At 43.5% G+C, this 23442-nt stretch overlaps 1 long non-coding RNA gene across 1 annotated transcript; it reads right to left on the bottom strand.

The window, feature by feature from the left end:
* Positions 1–3716: 3716 nt before the first annotated feature.
* Positions 3717–21735, bottom strand: LOC111838611 (uncharacterized). Its single transcript, XR_011983081.1, has 2 exons — positions 21387–21735; positions 3717–5711 (listed from the first exon to the last, which is right to left on the bottom strand). It is a non-coding gene; the product is annotated as an uncharacterized lncRNA (long non-coding RNA).
* Positions 21736–23442: the final 1707 nt, after the last annotated feature.

Genomic DNA, 23442 nt, shown 5'->3' with positions numbered 1-23442 from the left:
AATAAACAAAAAACCTCTTAGAACCTGATGTCCCCTCATAAAACCAATGTTGTGTCATGCTTAAGCAAATAAACAGTTGCCTTACTGAAATGATAATGGCATATTTGCCTTCAGTGTACTGTGAATGAACAAAACCTGAAATGAATACTTACTGCTGATCACCTGAAAACTTAAAGGAAAACTGCATGAATTATATTGGTCTTTGAATTATACAGTTCTTTTTTGAAAGCAACCACCTGAGAAATCTCTTTTCGAATGTTTGATCAAGAATAATATCTCTGTGTTTTTTTTTGGGGGGGGGGGAGATTTCATATATTTCTCACAGTCTAAAAATATACACAAGTACCTTCATGGAATAATCTGATGCAAAAACCGCTAATGCTCAAACCATGTTTGAAATTTTTTTTAAAGCCTGATCCAACAGTTTTCTAAAGTCTTGCATTTTAGTTGGTCAGTTGACATATTTATTTAATTAGAGCTCTCAGTCTTTACACAGTTGACTGTTTTGAGGCAGTCAAGTGTCTTCTCAAGAGTACTCCTGCTGGACATCATCTGGGACTTGATCTCACCTTTAGTTAATGGGTCACTGGCCTTTGTCAGCATATTCTCTGCAGCTTGGATACCATGCATTTCTGTGAAGTATTGCACATTATACACAGCACACATTTATGTATGTGTGCATATTTGCACTTTAGTGTATGAGTGCGTGTGTGCGTGTGTGTTTGTTGAGCTTATTTTCAAGAATAGTGTGACAACTCTGGTATTTTCATTGCCATTGCGTTGAACCAACCGCCGCTTGCCTCGGGGTCTATCTTGCCCTTGCAGTTGCTACAAGGCAAAACCTGGAAACCTAATTAAGAAAAACAAACTCCTGCTTGTTGATTTATTTCAGCTCCGTGGAATGGCTATGGGGGAAGGGGAAATCATGAGGACACACCATGGATGCCAGCTTTCAAAACTTTGGGGTACTTTAGCTAATTTTAAAACCCGCAGAGGCATTTCCTACGATTATTATTCCTGCAGAAATAGCATGAACTCACAGGACAGTTTGTTCTGTTCAGATTTCTTAATTCTTTGAAGACTTCAGCTTATTAATGGCCAAGAACAACATGCAATACCTGGAACAAAATGCAGGTGAATTATGACTACTATTAGACTGTATTGTTCATTTTGGGGGACGTTTTAATACAACAGCCTAGTGAGGGCATGTTTACCAAACACTGTGGAAGTGCCGGCTCCCAGCAACCGATTGGTAAAAATATGACCACGCGAGCAGTCAAATTCATCAAATGACGTTTACTTAGGCTGTACATGCCTCACTGGCATCTGCGTGTGTTTAGGACTCACAACAATGTGAAGAACTCTGCCAAGAACCACTGAACAGACTTGTTGTGTGGCTGAGTGGTGTGAGGAGGTGGGTTTGAGGAGATAACAAATGGATAATTGCAGTTCCACAGAGTTTTAATTGAGGTCATCGCTTCAATTCGTCTCTGTACGACTTCGAATCATGCCCCAAATGAAATCCGGTCCTAAATAAAGCTTTTGTGAAAGTTGTGTTAAAGAAAGAGATTGATTTCCCTAGGCTAATTAATATGATTTTCTCCATAATAATATAACACAGCATATTCTAAAGCTGCATGTGATTGACTGACACCCCATCCCAATGTTGTACCCTGTGCTTCCTTGGCTCTGCTCTCTGGCTATGTATGGATGGATACCTTTAGTATTTTTGGATATTCAAGCTGCTCAAAATATTTTTTTCTCACCTTCATTTTCCTCTGAATGGCAAAATCAGTCACACTCTCTCTCTATCTCAGATCAGACGGCTCTGTAATCGGGGTCTACAAAACCATTCCAACAACTGAAGGTTCACGGCCGATTGAAAGCCCATTAACTGCTGTCTAATTAGTGAAGCCGGCTCGTGCAGCCTAGTGAAATTCATTAGCGTAACCTCGCGTTGTTTTTCAGCTGCTGGGTGAGTGTGTGTGTGTGTGTGTGTGGGGACGGGGGGTGTTGAAACACGTGACTCCTCATTAGACGCTTCTTCTAAGCCACCAAACTCTACACACAACCACCATACAAGAAAGCAACATAGACAACTACAACCTCAAAAAAAGAAAAACTTACTGACAGCTAAGACCAAGTGTATCTTTCCGATCTTGAGCGGGACTGTTTTTATAATGGTTTCCATGGCAAGCCATTTTTCAGGCATTTCTTTAACTGGCAGGTATTTATTTTGTCACGGCTATCGCAATATGCCCTTTTTACGTCATACGCACATGTAAAGTCTTTTTTAAGGTTTATGACAAAATGTTCTTGATATTGGATGACAGTATTTGACAAGTGGGGTGCTGCTATTTTTGTTGGCTTTGGGGGCCCTTAGTGCTGAGATGTTTTGACACCCCTGGTAGCTGGAACGCGTTGCAGGCCGACACAGAGGCCTGGTGCGTCGGAGTGTGTTTATAGTGCTGTCGAGGGAGTGTGTTATCAGTGATAATTTCACCTCGATGTTGTCAGTTTCCTCCTAATTAGTGGACGAGGTCTACGGGAGTAACTGCGATAAATCAGCAAAACAAGCTCGGGTATTGAAGGCACATGAAAAATGAAAGGGGTGTCTTGGATCATTTCACTCCCAAAGATTCACTGAGATCCTTAAAATTCCGAAACAACGTTGTTTAGACTCATCCTGCTCCATGGCACCAAATAGGATTTCCTTCACCCGTCGTGTGGAAACACCATACCCCCCCGCCCCCAGTCTATAATATATACAGTATTTGACATTTCCTGAAGTTCTGTTTCTGGGGCACTAGGTGTCCAACACATATCAGTATTTCCGAGCAGTGCGAATGTCACACTGAAAGATTTTGCCAAGACTGCATCTAGCGATACCCAAATACAGTCTAAACCCAGTCTTCCTGAGAATGAATGACTGCTTGATTTTAATTATTTCTAGGCAAATCTGCTGGTGCCCAAATAAAATGACATGGTTGCTGGCTGCCGCTGTTTTTAATGGCACGAAACGATCAAGACAAGAAAAAATACAACATATATACAGTTTGAGATTTTGGACATGCCAAGCCGCCTACAAAGGAGAGTGATAGACTGTCACATCCCATGACCTGGCCGCCTGACCTAAACACGGTATAAATGGGTTTGGAGGAGTTTGACCAGAGAGTGAAGGAATAGCAGCCAATGAGTGCTCAGCATATGTAGGACCTCCTTCAGGACAGCTGGACAAGCATCCCAGGAGGCCACCTCATGAAACTGGCATAGAGGAAGAAGTAGGGTCAGCCAGTCCCTGGAGCAAATGGGATTAAGGGTCTTGCTCAGGGGCCCAGTGGTGACATCATTCTGCTGATCACAGGATTTGATCAAAACCCACAGAGCAGTTTCGCCCCAGTAAATGAATCATTTTTGATAAAATTCTTTTGGTCAGTGCATAATTCCATGTATGTTATTTTATCATTTGATGTATTTCTAATTATCCTAAATGGAGGGAAGAGTACAAATAAATCTTTCTATGGGTAGGTGTTCAGACTTTTGACTGGTGCTGCATTACTCACCTGACTTGTTTCTTCTCCATCACTGACGCAATGCTATGTGACATTGCCACAGAATAAGAGGATAAGGTGAAATTTTCATAGGGAAATAATTAACCTTCTACAACCTCCAATTGTACAAACACATAAATACTTACAAATCTCCAGCAAAAGGTATCCAAGGACGAATTGTTTTTTATTCACAATTATAGCCCAAAAAAGTGGTGGAAGATATCAGACAAGCATGTCCACTGGGGCCGCAAAAGGAATCGAAGGCTTTTTTTACAGAGATTATTATCGAGAATGTGAGTAATTTCGCTTTACCGATGGATCCAATGGGACATGACTAGAAATTAAATTTTGATTTATGAGCCTTGTTCAGCGTTCCAGGACCTAAACTCTCACTATCCAAAAAGTATGCATAAAGTTTCCAGTTAATGACCCAGCTCTGAGTTCCGGGAGGTTGAGCTGATCCGGGATAATGAAAGGAGACAGGCGGGAACAACGAGTTAGAGCTCTGGAGCGGAGTACCACTGGTCTATTCCTGCAGTGCTGAGACTGGGAGGGACCGCCGCCCCCTTGTCACATGGATGGCCCGGTTGTCACCTTCCTGCCTCCTGTGTAGAATGGAGAATACTGTCTGTCTCTGTAGGTAGATAATGCATGCCAAAGTTTCTGTTATTGTCAACTTCAGACGTATGATTCGCGGAGGTGTACACTCTGACGAAATGTCGTTCTCGGTGCTCATAGTGCCAATGAAAAGGTAATCAACAGAATATAAATATGCAAACATATGAACATAACATAAACATGGCATTTTAAGACATAGACAGAAGAGATACTGTTAAGCACCTGATTGTTTGGGAGAGATTGTGCAAATTGGGTACATGAGTTTGGCATTGAAGCAGAACGTGCAATGAACCAATAAATCTAGATTCTGATCAGACGTCAGAACCAGAAAACTGCTCATGCATGGTTAAGTGTCTCGGGTATGTCATGTGGGGCTCCCTTATCATACTATGGAAGTATTCTCCCAGCTCCTGGAGTATCCTGAAACACATATGCCAGACAAGCTTATTGTGAAGGGATCCTGAGCATGTTGCCCAGGATTGTTTCAAAGAGGCGCTGGAAAATGATGCTGTTTTCCATCACATTGACCATGTTTGTCGTTGGCCCTTACAAAAGCTGCCGGCCTGCCCGAGGTACCATGCTGGGTCTTTGTGCCGGATGGCGCTGGACGGCCACAGCTGCCTCCATGTCCCCCAGCCTGGGCTCGACCTGCTGGGCCATTGTGGCCCTCCGCCGGCCCCGCACAATACCCCCGCCGTGGCACCCGTGGGGCCGGGTGCGCCCACGTTTTTATCTGGCCCTGCAGGGGACACCAGCAGTTCACAGGGGGGCCTGTACTGCCCCCTGCAGGACCAGCGGCTGGTGGCTGGGACACCGGGCAGCCCCACAAATAGCTATAATGAAAATAAGCTAGAGAACGGATAGTGAAAACATCCTTGGTTACATTAAGCAGATGCTTTTATCCAAAGCGATGTATGTTTTTGAGAAAACAGGGTCTGCCAATCCTAGTAAGGGTCAAGGGTCTTGGTTAAGGATCTGATGGTGACATCACTCTACTGACTCTGGGATTTGAATAGGTGACCTTCGGAGCACCGCCACAGTGACCTAACAGGCTGAGCCACGCAGGACCCCCGTGATAAGCATCGCCCTGCATCCATAGTACCTTATAAGTCATCCATTGGTAGTGACGCCTGTATAAATATGTCTAAATGAAGTGTTTTATTTCTCTGTACACAAACCTATACTTGTAGAACATACATAATACATGCATAACGATGAAAACAAAACTGGCTTGTGACATATCAACACATATTTTTTATGTTTACAGTCAATTTCTTTTTCTCTGCCAAAGCAGACCGAATGTATCACGCTCACAGCCTTGCCAATAATTACGATACAACCAACTAGGGGAAAGGTCCTTTCCTTGCCTCCAAAGGTGAGCTGTGTCCTCCGCGAGGGGGTGCTGAGTGATGTGGGCCTACCTGGGGTTTCAGGTAAGGCAGCGATGGTGGTTAAGGGTCCGGGGCTGGACCGACGCTGTCAGGGGGCCTTTAGCTTGGCACATCAGCAGCAGGTGCCAACCTGTCCCGCTGCCAGCCTGCCCTGTGCCAGAATCGAAAGGTTAACGAGATTCTGTACTCTGAAACCAGACGGCAACAACCCCAACAATCCCTCTATTCTTCCCTGCAAATACCTACCCAGTGTCTAGTTTCCAGAACCAACCTGTCGTGTCGCACAAAATGGGCCGACTGATCTTTTCCTTGGAACTAGCCAAGGAAAGATGATCCTGCGATTTTTGGATGACAATATATTTTCTTGAAAACAAAACTCACATTGTGGATCATTGTTATCTGGTGACACGGGGTAATCATAACTAATTATTTTCATTCCACTGTCACAGAAGACATTTCTAGAACAGCATTAATATGCAGTTTTTAGGGGCTAAAATGTGTTAGCTGGAATATTACTGTTGTAAATAGATGCTTTTAAAAGTAGTGCATATTTTTACACCTCCTTGTGCATGTAAATTATATTTATTTAGTTCTGCTTGTATAATTTGACATGCTTTTTTTGCACAAGCACCAGTCGGAAGTATTTTTAGCATGTTAGCATAATTTGCTTCGATGAAATTTCACTAGATTTTCGTCCCTCGGAATATACTGTTTGGCAGTCAAATGGTAAAATATTATTACCGCTGTGCATTTTAATGTCATACCCCATTAAAGGAGAAAATTCCCTCCCCCTTTACCCAACAGGCTTCCCACCCTTCAAATATCGCAGAGATCGATTGCATCGCGTCGTCTATCGCATTTCGCTTTTCACAGCTGAAGCATTTCAGCGGCTAAAGGATAGATGTTATCACCCTCTGCTCGAGAATAACTCAGGGTTCGGCGGGATGGGATTTATTACTATAGCTATGTGCCCAGTGCGGTAGATTTATGCATTCATCACTGGTGCAAGTATGAATGCCGTCCAACCCATGAAATCTCAGGCCGAATGCAAATGCATAGCTCGTTTACATATACATAACTCACATACTTCGGGATTTTTTCAGTGATTGAATACATATGAATGTACTCTTAACATGGAAAGCTACACAGGGCTGGGAAAATTAAGGCTTGTAGGGAAGAACATTATTCATAATGTAAAAAAAAACACATTTTATGTAAGTTTAGCTCATAACTGCCACACAACTCCCACCTAAGAATGAGCTATATAGATGGAAATGATTGTAACTATTTATTAGATAATGCATTGAAGATAATAAATCCAACTCTATAAACTGGATAATTTTCATTTTTGCTATTGACAGCAGTGTGTGTGTGTGTGTGTGTGTGTGTGTGTGTGTGTGTGTGTGTGTGTGTGTGTATATATATGTATATATATATACCCCAAATTGCTCCCGGTGAGTTGGTAGCGTCTGCCACCAGTGTGTGAATGCGTGTATGAATGGGTGAATGTGAGGCATAACTGTAAAGCGCTTTGAGTGCTCAAAAGAGTAACAAAAATGTGCTACATAAATGCAACCCATTTATCATATATATAAAGTACAGGAATGTCAAAAATGTCCCTAAAACCAACTACAGAATGGATCTGAGGTGAAATCTAAGTCCTCCTAGCACATCCATAGTTTGTTCAGAGGTCAGAGGTAATTTCTGAATCACTCCAAGGCTTTTTAATGTGTGACGTTGAATAAAACATGTCATGAAGATTGTTGGCCTCAGTGGTAGAGATTGGGTTGCATTTTTTGTGTCTTTAACTTGAAGTATCAATCAGAAATATCTATTCCCATCAGGCACATAAACTTAAGAAACAGAAAACAAGATGTCATACCATCTAATGCAAAGAAGAACGGTGGTAGGCCATGTTATCTAATCCGCACGCAATTATGTAATCCATTTTTTGCGATCTGCCAAACTTACCATCTCCATGTAACTGGCAGAGATAACTTGGTTTCCAGTACAGTATGTCATTCTGAAGCTGCTCTATGCTACGATTTTAAGCGTACATTTACTGCAATTGCGCACTGTATATCCAGATTGCACAGGTAACAAGTAAACCAAAACATAAAAAGTCTCATTGGTGGGCCATAGCAGGCTTATACACGTATACGCAGTACCATTGTATGGCAAGATGCAAAAAGGACTGAGGATAGAAATCATAACAAGTGACTGAAAAAAAAGCAAAACAAGTGTGTTCTCAAAGCAATCACCATTCTTGTGTAGTTTTCTGGGGTTAAATGTTTGAGGTCTAAGCTTTAGCACCTTTTAAGGAACCTGCACTGCAACTTTCAAGGGCGTCTTGTACGCACATGCACGGGATTTAGCTGCAGCTGGAGTTCGACTCAGCTCCCCTGGGAGGAAGAAACCACTCCATTAGACCGATGTGGCCCAGTTCACCGTAGCTAAAAGCTCCGGCCTCGTGACAAAGAGGCAGAATGATATACAGTCTCCCCTAAGCTCATGCACTGCGGTGTATAGTGCAGCACACTGACAAGGCCGGCAGAGGTGAGGGATGGGAAGGGGGGGGGGATATCGGCAGTATGGCGGACAGACGCACCTGACTAGTGGCAGGCACCTGTCGCATGGCAGTGCGCAGGTATTACCAAAGCACCTACTGCCTGGCATTAAGGGCACGACGTTGATAAAAAGGAAGTGAAAATAGGATGGCTGTTGGCATTAGTATTGTTGTTGTTGGTTTTGATATCATCATGACTGGGTCTCTGGCATTTGATTACACTTATAGAGTCATATAGGGGAGGAGTGTGATGGACTTTAGGCCTGTATAGTACACTGCCCTCCTGTTATTTTCCTTTGTACTGTTGCAGTATGTATGTGTGCATGAATGTCATAGATCTGTGCGCCTATGTGTATGTATACTGTGTATAAGCTACAGGACACCTAAATTTCCTTCTGGATAAATAAAGTCTGTCTGTCTGTCTATCTATCTATCATCTATCTAATCATCTATCTATCTATCATCTATACCTGACTGTATCTTAAATAAAAATACCAGGTTGGTCACATTTACTTTAGTGCTCACAAAAAATGCACTGTTATGCTCTTAATTAATCATGAGCCAACTTAATGTACTACTTAACCATAAACTAAGTCTTAGTTACAACAAAACTAGTGATGATGTACTTAGCAGCAAGTCATTGAGCTCATTCTTAACTTCAGATTTAGTTATCAGTTACTATATCATGTATATAATCATTATCTAGCTACTAGATACTGCTAATTATTATTCTAATGAACTATTAAGTAGGTTAGCACAAGTAAAAATGAGATATGGGAACTTACCACTACTTATCTATTAGTTCTGTTAAATGTATTTATCTGGAGATACATTTATCTCCTTTTAACCATTAAGTTAGCTAGATAAGTACGTTCATTAATGGAATTATGTTTACACCATAAAGTAACGGTTAACTAAATTTTAAGTTAACTGTGAGCTCAATGACTTGCTGCATAATCACTAATCTGGTTGTAAAAAAGATTTAAGTTGTGGTTAATTAGTTAATTACGTTGGTTCATAATTAATTAAGAGCATAATGCTATATTACTTGTGATCCCTTCAGTAAAGTATTATTATGAAGTGTTACTTCATTTGTGTATCACACAGGACCTTGTTATTCTCTTAATGACAGCAAAAGGATGAATGTTTAAATACGGGATCGAAAGTTTCGAAGCGAGCTGGATTTGCAGTATGCCAACTCAGAACTGGATTTGCAGTATGCCAACTCAGAACTGGATTTACAGTATGCCAACTCAGAACTGGATTTGCAGTATGCCAACTCAGAACTGGATTTGCAGTATGCCAACTCAGAACTGGATTTGCAGTATATGCCAACTCCAAGGATGACTCAGATGGTTTCATTTCTGTTGTTGGCGATCACATGCCCGGCGTATTAAAAAAAAAGGACTTGTTTTTCGCGCTCTCATTGAGTATCAGCTGCAAGTGGCTGTCATTTCTGGCATTTCTTTCGCGTCCGCATGGGCTTCACGGTGCCTTGTGAAGAATAAACCTTTCTTGTTCATGGGCAGAGTGGCATATCCCTCCGTGAGACCCACACAGACTCGCGCTCGGTCCCCGTCTGACACGTGGAGCGTTTAAACCGCTGTGAAAATGTCAAACACTGCAAAGCACTGTAAAAGCCTCTAACAAAAAGAGAGAGAGAGAGAGAGAGAAAGAGGAACGGAGGCGCTTTAGAAATGTCATTTACCTTTCAGAGAGATAAGATCTTCTCAATGAAGGTCAAGCTTTTTTTTTAATGAAAATGCTTTAATAGGCATCGCTTCTATTGCCAAGGAAAACTCAAACTCACAAAGTTCAAAAGCAAGCGGCGATGCTGGGAGACGAGCGTAACGGACGGACGTACCGTTTCCTTGACTCGCTGCCAGAGTATAGTAGAGGACAGATCACATGTCAGCCATTATTTTGCCTCCATAATAAATATAATGGGGCTTCTCTTAGAAATCTAGATACGGCTTACCGCGGCGAGGAAGGACCTGCGTTCAGGCTGCCATGTTTGATTAATGGCCACCTCTTGGGTCAGAGAAAAACAATCCCAGCATCACTACCACCACCTCCAGAAAGAAAGGGAGAAGAGCATATACACCCTCAGTGAAGGTAAACTATGGCTTCCCATGATAGATTATTGATGTTATTGCCCTCCGTGTTACAGAGGGATGGATACGATGCAACAAAGTGTCACTGGCAATCGATCAAACTCTCCTTTTTTCCATATGCGGGCGAAGTGCAAGAGGGATGTAAATGGTGTGTAAATGACAATAGCTAAACCACGTCACAGGCAGCCACTCGTCTGCAATGCTATTTAAACATACACGGGTGACGGAGAGCAGATAAAGAAAAACAGGCTGTCAGTCGCTTGCTGCTGTGATTCCCGGTCACGCCTGGGACCGAAATAGCCCAGAAAAGTGTGGGGAGAGGGGAGGGGACATTTAGGGGGGCTGGCTCTTAGCCAGCAGCTCCTCCTGGTACTCCAGGGAGCGTTCTAGAACAGCGACCCCCGCCCCCCCCCACTCCCCGATTAATGCAGAACACATGATCTATTTGAGATACAGACGATCCAGGATTAGATGGGTGAGGGAGAAGAGCGAACATCTCACAACTGATGTCTTAGGTAGAGTATAATGAGAGATCTTTCCAGAAGGTTGAGGGACGTGCTCCGGCCTCTCCCGATTGTGGAGGTGTGCCCCGCCCCACATTGTGGAACACGCCAGAGCTGGTCAGCGCAGGAGAAGCGGCCCATTGTTCCAACACGTGTAAATTTAAATGGGATCCCTTTTGCGGCCTGCTTGCGTCACTGTTTCCAACAACTCCGGCAAAGATGCCACACAGGAGCACCCCACCCCCCCCAAGCAGGGCCACAGGAAACACGACCCCTGATGCAGGCCCCTCTGCCACGGCGACCTTGGGGCCAAACGCCGGCGGCGGGGGCAACCTCGCGAACACAAAGGCGAACCCTGAAAAATCGCGCCTGTCACTTTCCATCGCTTTCAGCCAGGAAGAAGCGCTCCCCGTCTGGGTTTGCAGAACAGCCTCTCGGGTTTCGTCACACTCCCGGGTCTCGTCACACTCCCCCCAGGCCCTGGCTCGGTGACTCCCTGACATCACTGGTGTTAGCATCCTGCGGGCTAGCAGAGATTAGGCCCACTCAATGCATGGGCCAGCCGTGCCAATGCATGCAGCACATTTACCACAGCTCCGAGCGCTTTTGGTGGGGGGGGTGAGATTTAGCTATCCACTCCATTTAAGCTCAGGAGTTAACGCTTCACTGCAGCTCGGAGATTAAAGTTTTGCTTCTGTTCAGTGCATACCTGCTAAACTGCCCACAATGTAGTCTTCCAAGACTGGGAGCTATTTGAAAAGGCACTTAATGTCATGCCCTGAAAATGGTCAGCTCAGGAATCATATTTGTTTGGATAATTTGCCAAATACTATGGCCAGGTTATTTCTACAACTCTGTGGCCATTAAATTTATTTAGTTTGGGAGCCAAGTTTCTTCATGCAAATATATTCATTCATACATCCATTACAGTAACGAGCAACCATGCAAACTATCAGGCAGTTCTCTCTGTAACAAACACCATTTCAATTACAAAATGTAATTTTACTCAAGCTATTTTGCAGTAATGACATTGAAATGATTGAGTGGATTAGTTATTTTCAATTGTACTCAACATGAAGTGATGACATGCATATTATATACTTATGTTTTAATTTTTGAAAATAAAAATTAATTGAATAAAATGATACGTTTTAACAAAATGACTCTTTAAAATCTGTACTGTGCAAATAGTCCGTGTGCAAATAGTCAGTTTCCCGGCACAAGTTAACGGAGTGTTTTTGATCCGGTTGATCCAAGCCCTCTTTAAGCACTCAGTAATTAAGAGTGTTGAAAGTAGCCCATGCATGTGAAGCGAGCGGCGTAATGAGTCACTCACCGCACCCGTGCAAGCGGCTCCATCCTGCCCATGAAGATCCATGACTTTCTGTAATGCAACCCTAGAAAGCATCAAAGGATGATCCCTAGTGCTCCACCCCAGAGGCACCTGCATCAGGACGGCTCCATTCATATTGCTGTCAGCCTTATTTAATGATTCCTTTCCTGTCACATGCGTCCACTGCATATATGCCTCAGTGTTACACATCAAACACAAGGGTCCCTTTCAAACACACACAAGAGGGTTCGGGGTTATAAATCCAAAAAAAAAAAAAAAATAAAAATTCATTCACTAAGGCAAATTTTTAAACCACCGCTTTGGATCATCCTGTTGTCAGCCCGATTAGACATTATACACACACACACACACACACACACACACATATATATATATATATAATTTGTTTACTTTGTGATTCATAAGATGGTAAATTACACAAAACCATGAAAGTACAACATGTAGTTTCTGCCAGGTTCAGTTCAGAACGGTGTTTGACGTTTACGATCAGGAAGTATCTGCACACTGGTCATCTCTAAAAATGCAGCTCAATGCTTTCCAAAAATTAAAGGCCAGCAACAATAAATAAGATCTGCCTTGTTCTCAATAATAAATATGGCTTAATAATCAGAACGGAAAGCCAACTTGAGTATCTCAGTCACCTAAACCAAAACATGATGCATTGCCCCATCTCCTGTTGCATACCAAAGTCCTTGGGGAGATGTAGTCATCCTTCTTGAAGAGGGTCAAACAAGACTCCCCCATGTAAATGCGGGCTGCATGCGGCTCTCATTAAGTCCAGCTGGAGACAGTGTCATTTGTCAGCAAGAAGAACCTGTCAGGGATGGGCACCACTGACAAGGATGTGATTGCTAACCCTTTTGGGGTTTAACCCAGCACTGGACACGCATTCATTAAGTTATAGGGAGAGTTTACTTAATGCTTTTCTTCAGTATTGTCTTCTACTCAAATGGCTAATTCTGTTCCTCTTATTTCTCCTCAGGAACTATATGTAGACATGAAAAGGGTTAGATTTACCAGATTGTCCCAGCATGCAGTAGAAGTCAAATGGTGATTCTTGGGAACTGTTCTGTAGAGGAATCTTCGCCCACTTCTCAATGCCAAGCTGCCTCAACTCAGTGACGTTTATAGGTTTAGTGGTGGGAACTGTTCATTTCAATTGTGAAATTCTTGTTCTCTGGCTATTCTCATGTAGGCTTGTTAATATCTTACTGCCAGGTCCAGCTGTTGCTGCAGCATCTCTGCATGGACAAATGGCCCGATGGTCTCTGACAGACATTTTCATTTTCTTTAATAGAGCAGAATTCATGCTTCCTTCAGTGAAGGCGAGTTGCTGCGCAGATCCTGAAGCCGGAAAGCTTTCCTCAAGTCTTGATTGTTGTCATGTTGAAGCTGTGGGCTCAATTAGGGCCAAAAAACCTTTTCAGGATCTTACAAGTGGTTTTAGGAAACCTGAGAAAAGTGTTGATTAGTAATTAGGCCGCATTGATTCCTTGGATCTAATTGAGTTTCTGATGAGCTCCACAACCTCAGAAATGACATACGTACTGTAAAGGGTATGATTATATAACAACAAAAAACAGCAATACCTGTATGGCATGGCCCCATGACCCTGACCAAGATGAGTGGTTTGAAAATAAATGGATCGATGTATGAATCAATGGATGGATAAATTGATAGATGATAGATGGAAGGCATGGTTACCTCCATGAGACCTACAGTATATCTTACTATTGTGTTACACTGACAGAGTAAAAGGAGTATCAAGTGATATCCTTATTTGTGGTACATTTGTATTTTTGTGATGCTTAGAAACACATTTATGTATTTCAGGAAGATATCAAATAATGATCTCTGACAATTTTCAAGCATCAATATGAATTATAATGAATATTGAATTAGTATCTCAGATATCATCACAGTTTAGAATGTCCACTGATGCTCAAGATAACTACTTCTAGGAACTATTTATTCTGCTAAATTCAGGACACTTATTTACTCTGTAACCTGAAACATGCAGACAATACGTCACGAAAGTGTGTGATGGTATCCATGTAGAGCAGCATTTCTCAACCTGGCACTTGATGACCCAGTGATGGTCCATGCTAGGCAGTCCGTGGGGATTTGGAAGGGAGCAAAAACGTGGACTGTCTGCAGGTCCCTGTGGACTGGATTGGGAAACACTGATGTAGAGGAAAAGAACTGCATGGATTGTCAATGAGAACGAACCTTTATCCCTTTGGGAATGGTGAATAGCCCATCTGAGTGCTTGTACCACAGTCTCCTCTGTCTCCTTTACACCATACTAGCACCATAATAAAACACCTCATTACAAGCAGTTGTCTGATCTCCAGTGACCTGAAAACCCTGCTCCCCAAAGTCAGCACAAAAGCACAGGCTGGCATGATACTCCTCTCCTTATCCAGTGACGTACTTGAAACCGAATCACCACACACACCCCGGAGCAATGCTGTTTAAATGCAAGCCATTTCACCACACGGAGCCAAAGTGTGGGCAGGGCCCCCAGTCCCCAGTGTGGGCTCTAAATGTCACCTACAGCTGCGACCAGCGGTGCCAGATTTGCCTCATGACGACCAAGCGCCACAGGTGACGAAGGACCGCAAAGCTCAGAGACCCTGCGTTTCCCCAAGAAGACGTGTTGTCCCAACCCAGTGAAAAAAGAAAAACAAGATTATTTATTTATTTTTTTTGCTGATTATAGTAAAAACGCATATGTGTCTGTGTCTGTGTCTGAGAGGCGGGCGCCAAGCGATGGCTGAGTAGACAGCAGCGGGTGGGATGCGGGGAACCAAGGAAACAGGGAATGGGCTCTATTTACTGTTGTCATGTACCGTCAAATAACAAAACAGTTCCCGTGTAGCGGAAATGCTAGGATGCTTGTCAGGGGCACACGTGCAGAAAAGTCTTCCATCAAATCACCAGTTAAAATCTGATCTGTATAGCAGACATCCGGTGTGGTTTGTTCTGCTGGTTGGCCAGTCATCTGGTTCAGGTGGGCGGGATATCCCATACATCTGGTAGTCCGTTCCCCAGATGAACGGGATCGTACTGTGTATGCCACATGAGGAATAACTTTTATTTCGCTAAACTCATTCATCTTTGTTTTACGCAAAGAGGCTCCTTTCTGATTCTGTTTATTTTTCACAAGATCTTCTTAAGCTGGATGCATTTTTTGGGCTTATGCCTAAGTGTGATCTGCGAGTCATGTTACATTCCCAGTATGCCTCTAAGAAGCAATTAGACTGTATAATTACATGGTGGTTCGTGACAAAGTTGAGTTTAGAGGAATAATTACACAGCCAAGCGTAGTCAAATGCCTTTGTTGTTCAACAATTGACCATATCTTTCCTCCCAGTTGCCTACAGTGATCCTTGGTGTCATGTAATGTCTTGTGACCTGTAGTCACCGCTTTTGAAAAGCACCGTGATTGTAGTTATTTTCCCGGCTGAAATGCCGGCTGAGGTAAATAAGGTGAACGGTCTCCCACCTTGGGGCAGATGGGTACTGGGCAGGGAAATGCCCTGGAGGAGTTAGGGGCCCCAGGATACAGAGGTGTGTCTGAATAACAATGTAAGAGGTTGTCAGAGACCTGACCTCCCCCCACCGACTGGCATTGGTCACTTTAACTTACTATTTATTCCATTCCGCTACATTTATTTCACGCTTTTTATGTTGCTGTTTTTATTGTTTACATACACATTTCGCTCATTTGCCGGGTGTCCAACCCCCCTATTTCACACTGTCCTGTATTTTGTAGTATGGAGACCCTCCCCTTGTCACTTACTCTCTGTATGTCACACCGTGGACCTGTGGGAACATTGTTTCGTGCCACTGTGTACCTTTATATGGATAAAGCCCACTTGACTTGACTTGACTTGCGCAAACATGCTTTTATTTCTTGCATGGATATTTATGTGATAATTCCAATATGACATAAGGCTTGCATATGGGTGCTAATAATCCTTGTAGTCTCCTTCAGGGAGGCTGAAGCCAAAGCAAACGTGCTGAACAACAAGCTGACACAGATGCCGATTGATGCGAACCTCAGTGGAGAGCACAGATTTTGTGATTGTGACTTACTGTCCCACCCAACAGAAATCTGACAAATATAATAACATCCCACAGATTTTTTTCTTACACTAAATTAAAACACTTATAATTCTTTGCTGTTAAAAATATGTTTCGGCATTTTGGTTTCATTAAAATAATAAGAATATGTTTTTGTCCTGTAAGTTACAGAATGGCTGTGTACAGTTTATTTAATCTAAAAATAGCTTGATGGCAAATAATTCAAAGTGCCATTTGTGTGTTTTTCAGTTTATGTCCTCAAGAAAGAACACACGTGAGCCAAGCTAGATGAAATATAAAAACGCAGACGATGTGGTAAACAAGGGAAAGTAGTCGATCTGTTAAATGGGCCGATCTCCTGGTGTCATCTGCATAAGGAGTCGGGGCCTAGGGAGAGGAGGTGAATAACTGACCCAGCACTTACGGCACTGGCCTTGCCATGTAGTATCTGCCCAAAAAATCCCCCCACCACCCCAATGAACAGTCAGGGCAAGATAATTGATTGGCTGTTTTGTCTCGCCTGTGGCTTTCCCCGCCCCTCTACCCAGACGTGACAGGGTGACTGTTTCCCCCTCTTCGTTCCTTATGACATGTTCATTTGTTAAAAAGGGTGGCGGCCACAGACTCTGTCCTCTGGCTTCTCAATACCCTTCAGTGTTTCCTCACATCTCTCTGCTCCTCGTTCTAAATACCTCTGTAAATCTCAGAGACCTTTAAATGGAGTCCAAGCCCAGTTTGCCAAAAGCACTTGTTTCCCAACTGCGTGAGTGTAGTGGACTTCTCTGGGGTATTCCGGAAGATGCTGTTTTCATATTTTATAGAACAGCATGTTCACCCTGACTTAGCTTAAAAAGCCTTATGTCTGCTTCTGGAATTATTAAATATACAACAGTCACAAATCACAACCTGTAAACATGTTTTGCTCAGCAACAACAAAGAAATGTTTAATCTGACCACGAACATAAATTTCTTCAACATAACCTTGGGTTAATGAGTTCACTGTGCTATGCAGCATAAACCAATCATAGATTCACTTCTTTTCTCAAATTTAAATGACGTTAATTTGTGGCAATCTCATTATTAATAGCTGAAGTTCTACCACTGACACTAGTTTAAGAGTCTTAACAGTTTTATTGATAACACTATACTTGAAGTTACTACTCAAGTACAAATCATGAACAAATATTGTAACTGCATATTGTAACTATGAAATACACAAACCGTTATGATTGATTAATGATGAATGAACATGGGATCATTACATAACTAACACTAGGTTTCTGGTTAATTAATACATTAAGTAACAGTGTACTACTACATTACTTGTGCCCCCATAAAGTGTTGCCATTAAAGTTTTAATTTTAGTTAGTCCCATAATTATGAGACAAATTGCCACTTTGCCTTATCTAAACAGATATTGATGTGAAGTATCTTATCCATAACAGAGTTCAAGCTCAAAGTAAACCATCAACCATCATCTTTCAGGTTTATGAGTTTTTGTCTCTTCAGTGCTACCTCCCCCACATTAGAAGGTTTTACTTATATATTGTGAAGTTGGGCATTGACCTTGTGTTCCACAATGCATCCCTGTCTTTACTTGCAGTAGAGTAGATGACACCTAAACTCAATGCTGAAACCAGGCACTAAGCATTCATAGCCACGGGTGAGCAGGAATGAACCACTTCCAAAATGCTAACGTTCTGTTTCTCACACAAAACCCTGACCTTTGCTACACATTCATGAGTCATGAGAAAGAATTTACATTGCTCTTTGTCGAGAGTCATAACTCTAGGCTTTGGCTTTCTGAAGAGGGATTTTTCATGTGACTGGGCATGTAAGACTTAGTAACTCATAAATAAAATGGGGACGCAATAAAAATCAAAAAACCAACCATCTTGCCGTTGTTTTGGAGAACAGCACACACAACAATATTTTTGGCATTCTAGACAGTCAAGGCTTAGTGGCATGTATCTTCAGATACATTACATGTAGAAATGCATTCGAATCGTAACTAAATTGTAGCTTTTTGTGATCTGATTAGCCTCATCAGTGTACATCTCTTTTGTTATAATTATTAAAGAATTTGTAATGAATTCTGTATCCTTTGGAATTCATACTCACAACCCTTAATAGATGCCAGTGGATAAAGGAGGGATTTGAGTCCAAATATAGGCATAATTTTGAGATACATGCCGTAGGTGGTGTAGCAACTTGTGTCATAAATGGAATTGCAATTAGACCACATCAGTTGAACTGACAGCCTGTTCTGGGCATCACTGCTGGACCTGGCCAATGCTTATACTGTTCCATCAGCCACTATTTCATACATTCTACAAAACCAGTCCCTACAATGTGGTGCAGGGAAGGATTAAGGGATCATTATATCACTCTCAGCCACTTCCTAAATGAGGCCCAGGGGCCAGTCTGTACTCAGGTTTACCTAAGCAGCCACAAAAAAGCCTGCAGACGACATAGTAATTACATACATGTAGACACGCGGTAATCTCATGTTTAAATGTGTCTGGAACAGCAGGTCATGCCGTAGACCATAAAGAAACAACCTCAATGGGTGAAAGACTACACCGAAATGAACCGTGTCAAAAGGATGACTAAAATACTGTATGTGAGTTAACATTTTCCATGTAGCGTCAATATTTACTTGGCCTATACAATTTATTTCCAACCCCTCAGTTCCGCGTGGCACGCATCGACACAGGTAATGGCCAAGTCTGCGTTTATGTATATCGCACTGAATGACCTTATTTATTTTCTGAAGTGAGGGCTGCAATTTAAACACGCTATTAATGGGCTATTTGGTTCTCAGTCAAGCCGTGATTGAGACTTCAGATTATTGCTTAGCTACAATTGTCAACAGTGAACACTGGAGAAATGGCCACACTGGATGTCCAGGAAACTCTACCCAGAAAAATATGCTTGCCTCCTCTGCACCGGTGTTTGTTAAATGCATTAGCAAAGTTATTATTGGGATGGGGTTTTGGCCTCTGTTCACCGGGGGGACATATCAGTCATGGAGGCTTGGATTCTACAAGAGGGACGACCTCAGTCAATAGTCAAGGCTGCAAAAGTCTATCATGTGACCTCGGGTTCAGGCATGGCGTCGGCGTGATAAGCATCAGCGCCGTCTGCGTGACATAATGCTGCCTCGTTATCCTCTTTGTTATCACTTACAATTCGACAAGAGACAAGTGATTTTTTTTTTTGCCTCTGCAGTTAACACTCTCACCACCCCCCACCCCCCCATCTCCAAACTTACCCTCCCTTTGTAATTATGTCTGGTGCCACTGCGGGTGAATGAGATCCTGACTATGATCGGGCCCCCGGGGAGTTACCCTTCCCCCCACCCTCCCTCACATCGCTGCAGTGTCTGCAGGGCAGGGAGGCCACTTGTCCGTGGCTCCTCCGCGCTGTTTAAAAAAGGATTACCCAAGTCCTAAAACACTGTCGTCTCAGCCTGAACATGCAAAGCTTGCAATTACGCTGATTTTTTTTTTCTTTCCTTCCCCCTGTGGGTAGCCAGAGAGCAAGCGAGCACCTCTTCTGTCTAATTATAGCAATATGACCGGCCGAGTCCATCGTCTCGTGGAACGAGGGACATCCAAGGAGCAGGGAAGAAGAATACGTGTCTTTGTGCAGCCCCCGTATTGGAGAAACAGCTGCCTTATGCTAAAGAATATCTGGCGTTGCGTTCAAAGGGCAGCCTACCTGCTGCACAGCTCCTTATAAGGCGGATGGATTTGTGAATGTGCATGACTGCTGTTCTCCTTTACCCCAGACTTTAAGAAGACACATTTTTAAACAGTATTTATGTCCATTCATGGGGCTGCCAGTTCACAGAATCAAAAACTGACGGTAATCCTACCACTCCATCGTATTATTTTTCTATCGCTTCCTTACAGTCCGAAACCCCAACCTGGGCTGTGATCCGCTGGCCGTGTCTGGTGACTGTCAGAAGCCTCTCAATCCCCCCCCCCCTCCGCCACTGTGCCGAAGCTCCGGTTTGACAATGCCTACCAATACCGGGCGTAGTGTTACTCTGTCATGCTATCCCTGGCAGATCAGCGGTGACATGTGAATCAGTTGGCTGTCCCCGGCACCCTGGTTAATGTTACCGTTGAACCAGACTGCCACACGGCCCTTTCTCCCTTAGGCACATGGAAGTCCATTCTGTGCTACTACCAGACTGGAATTAGCATTTCCTTTGCAGGAAAGTGATTTCTGTGGATTTTCCTGTGTAGGCTGTGGGTTCTAGAATCTAAGGGCTATACTGAAAACAAAAGTACAGTGTTCCTTTAATCCCGTACATGTAAATTAATGCCATATTCTGAATACCATTCCCCCCCCCCCCCCCCACCAAATACCCTATAAAAAGAGATGATAAGAGAAGTTTAGTAAATCTGGAAAGGCTATGAAATGAAGAGAAGTTAATGTAACATAAAATGCACCAATGATACTTTCAACAAGTAGCTTAAAAAAATAAGTTCTAAAAATGTAGTTTACAGACTTCTTGGAAGGCTCATAACCTCTCAAGTTTGAAATTTCTTTTTAGCTCAAATATCTCAGCATGGGCCAAATTTATTGACCACTTGGTGCCAAAGTAATGCCCAGCATCAGTAAAAAACATAAAAAATATGAATAAAGCCACACTTCCAGCAGACATTTAACACACAGGCAATAAATCCTTGGTGAAACTCCCTGAATCACGTGGTGGGAGTATTTTTGTAATTTGTTTTTTTTTTCCCCTCAATGGGCAAGCAAGATCCACCCAGTAATAAATTACATGACAAATAATTCACCGAAGGTGCGTCACTCCCGATGGCCCAGCTCGCAGTGGCTGTCTCCGAGGTATCACCTTCTCTCACCTTCTCTGTTTACCAAACAAGCTCTAGCTGCCCTGACTTTGCATGTCTACTGTCTCGAAAATGCCCGGAAACACGCGACAGGACGACGTCTGCGTCAAACAAATGAAAAACAAGACCTCCGGTCCGAAACATTCCTGTTTCTGTAGGTCTCAGATGATCCCCAGATGCCTGGGGTTTCTGGAAGGTTCTGGAATATGAAGACAGGCAGCCAGTCGGGTTGAGCCTCTGTGCGAGCCCCCCCCCCCCCCAACCCCCACCCGACACTCGGGAGGACTCCTCGCGCGATTGTTTATATGATTTGAGACGGCGAGAGGGCTTACCCGTAGACCCTAGGGCCAGCTCGAACCCAGGTCAGCACTCTCTATCTGGGCCCCCCTTCTGTGCAGATCTACAGCCTCGCAGGCTGGGGGCCAAGTTCCCAGGGCGGAATGAAGGTCTTGCGTAATTCCGGATGACCATCTGGTCAGTGGCTTGGGAGGGGGTCCAGGGGTCCACAGCCCCTATCCTCAACCTCCCATCCATCAGCTGTTGCCTCTTGGCTCCCTGTCTCCCTCCTCGTTCCTTTAAGACAGAGAGGCCTTTGGACGCCTTCCCTGCTTGTCGCGACCGTGCAGGGCCTAGATGAAGGCGCTCCAGCAACGGCCGCTGCAGTGGCACTGTAAACATAAACGCGGCACCGTGGTCGCGGGGCAAGGGATCCATCTCGCGGAGGCCTGAAGTCCTGGCCGTTAAATTATACTGCAGCAGGGGAATTTCAGCGCGAGGTGTGGATGCCTGGTGAAAAGTGTGTTTACAGTGAAACAAGAGGCAGGGAGTCCCTCAGCCGGTTATACGCCGATGGAGTAGGAAAGTGATATGGAAACATCTCAGGCGCTGGTTCAGATGGACAGTGTCACATTTTGCAGGACCTACATAGGCACTGCGGTGGAAAGGAGAGCAACTTCCATATGTGGGCAGGGAGGTAGTAAGAGTTTGTTCTACGCTGACGCAGTTTCTCTCCCAGCGCAATCTGGGATAGAGCGATCAACATGCTGCAGCTGCGACAGGTGCTGCACGTTGCAATCAATTATGCAAAATCTGGCATGCGATAATATTTTGTTTTTCTTTTTATCCAGCAGGGGGCATTTTGTGAAACTTAGTTCCCTTTGAAGGTGTATTTCTCATTATTTATTTACATCACATAACAATGCAAATGTGTCACAAGAGCAAGTCAGAGACAAAGGTGCATATTTGCATGCTTTTTTCAAAGTGGAGGACACCAGGCCAGGGGGTGCACAATTTATCCTGCTTGTCTGACAATACATTAGCGCTGATTAGCATTTGCTGCATATGTGGCATTCTTGGCTCTCATCGACTGCATTTGCCAACCCATGAGCTGTTGGTATAAACATTCCAGTTGAACTAACACCAAGGTCAAGCCCAGATCTTTAGTCGAGAAATTATCAGGTCCCGTGACTGTAAGCCAGGTGTTGTTATCAGCTGATAAGTGCGTGAAAACAAGCTATTTCATTTGATAGTCTCAACAATAAGCATGGCAAGCCTGGTCAGGAGCCAAAGTCCTCCTGGTTTTGGAATGCACTTTAATTAGAACCTGTCTGGAAACCTAAACGAAAGTTATCATCCAAAACAAAACACACAGCACCCGCTGGAGGTGGGTACCAAACCTCAGGCAACCAAAACATCTGACTAAATCTGGTGCTGTTGTTGGAAAGGACTGTTTCTCAATTAATGATTTAATTGTCAATCATTTTTAATTTGCCTTATAACAAGGTACACGTTGCGCTTCACCATTAAACTTTCCCAAAATACACTGCTCAATAAAATTAAAGGAACACTTTTTAATAGGAGTATAGCATGAAGCCAATAAAATTTCTGGGATATTGATCTGGTCTGTTAAGTAGCAGAGGGGGTTGTTAATCAGTTTCAGCTGCTTTGGTGTTAATGAAATTAACAACAGGTGCACTAGAGGGGCAACAATGAGACGACCCCCAAAACAGGAATGGTTTAACAGGTGGAGGCCACTGACATTTTTCCCTCCTCCTCTTTTCTGACAATTTTTTTCACTAGTTTTGCATTTGGCTACAGTCAGTGTCACTACTGGTAGCATGAGGTGATACCTGCACCCTACAGAGGTTGCAGAGCACAGTCCAATCGCATCAATACATGCCATCAATACATGCCAGAAGGTTTGCTGTGTCTCCCAGCACAGTCTCAAGGGCATGGAGGAAATTCCAGGAGACAGGCAATTACTTAAAGAGAGCTGGACAGGGCCGCAGAAGGTCCTTAACCCATCAGCAGGACCGGTATCTGCTCCTTTGTGCAAGGAGGAACAGGATGAGCACTGCCAGAGCCCTACAAAATGACCTCCAGCAGGTT

The sequence above is a fragment of the Paramormyrops kingsleyae genome, chromosome 16, assembly GCF_048594095.1.
Source record: "Paramormyrops kingsleyae isolate MSU_618 chromosome 16, PKINGS_0.4, whole genome shotgun sequence".
NCBI lineage: Eukaryota > Metazoa > Chordata > Actinopteri > Osteoglossiformes > Mormyridae > Paramormyrops > Paramormyrops kingsleyae.
This window is presented reverse-complemented; position numbering and strand designations above follow the sequence as displayed.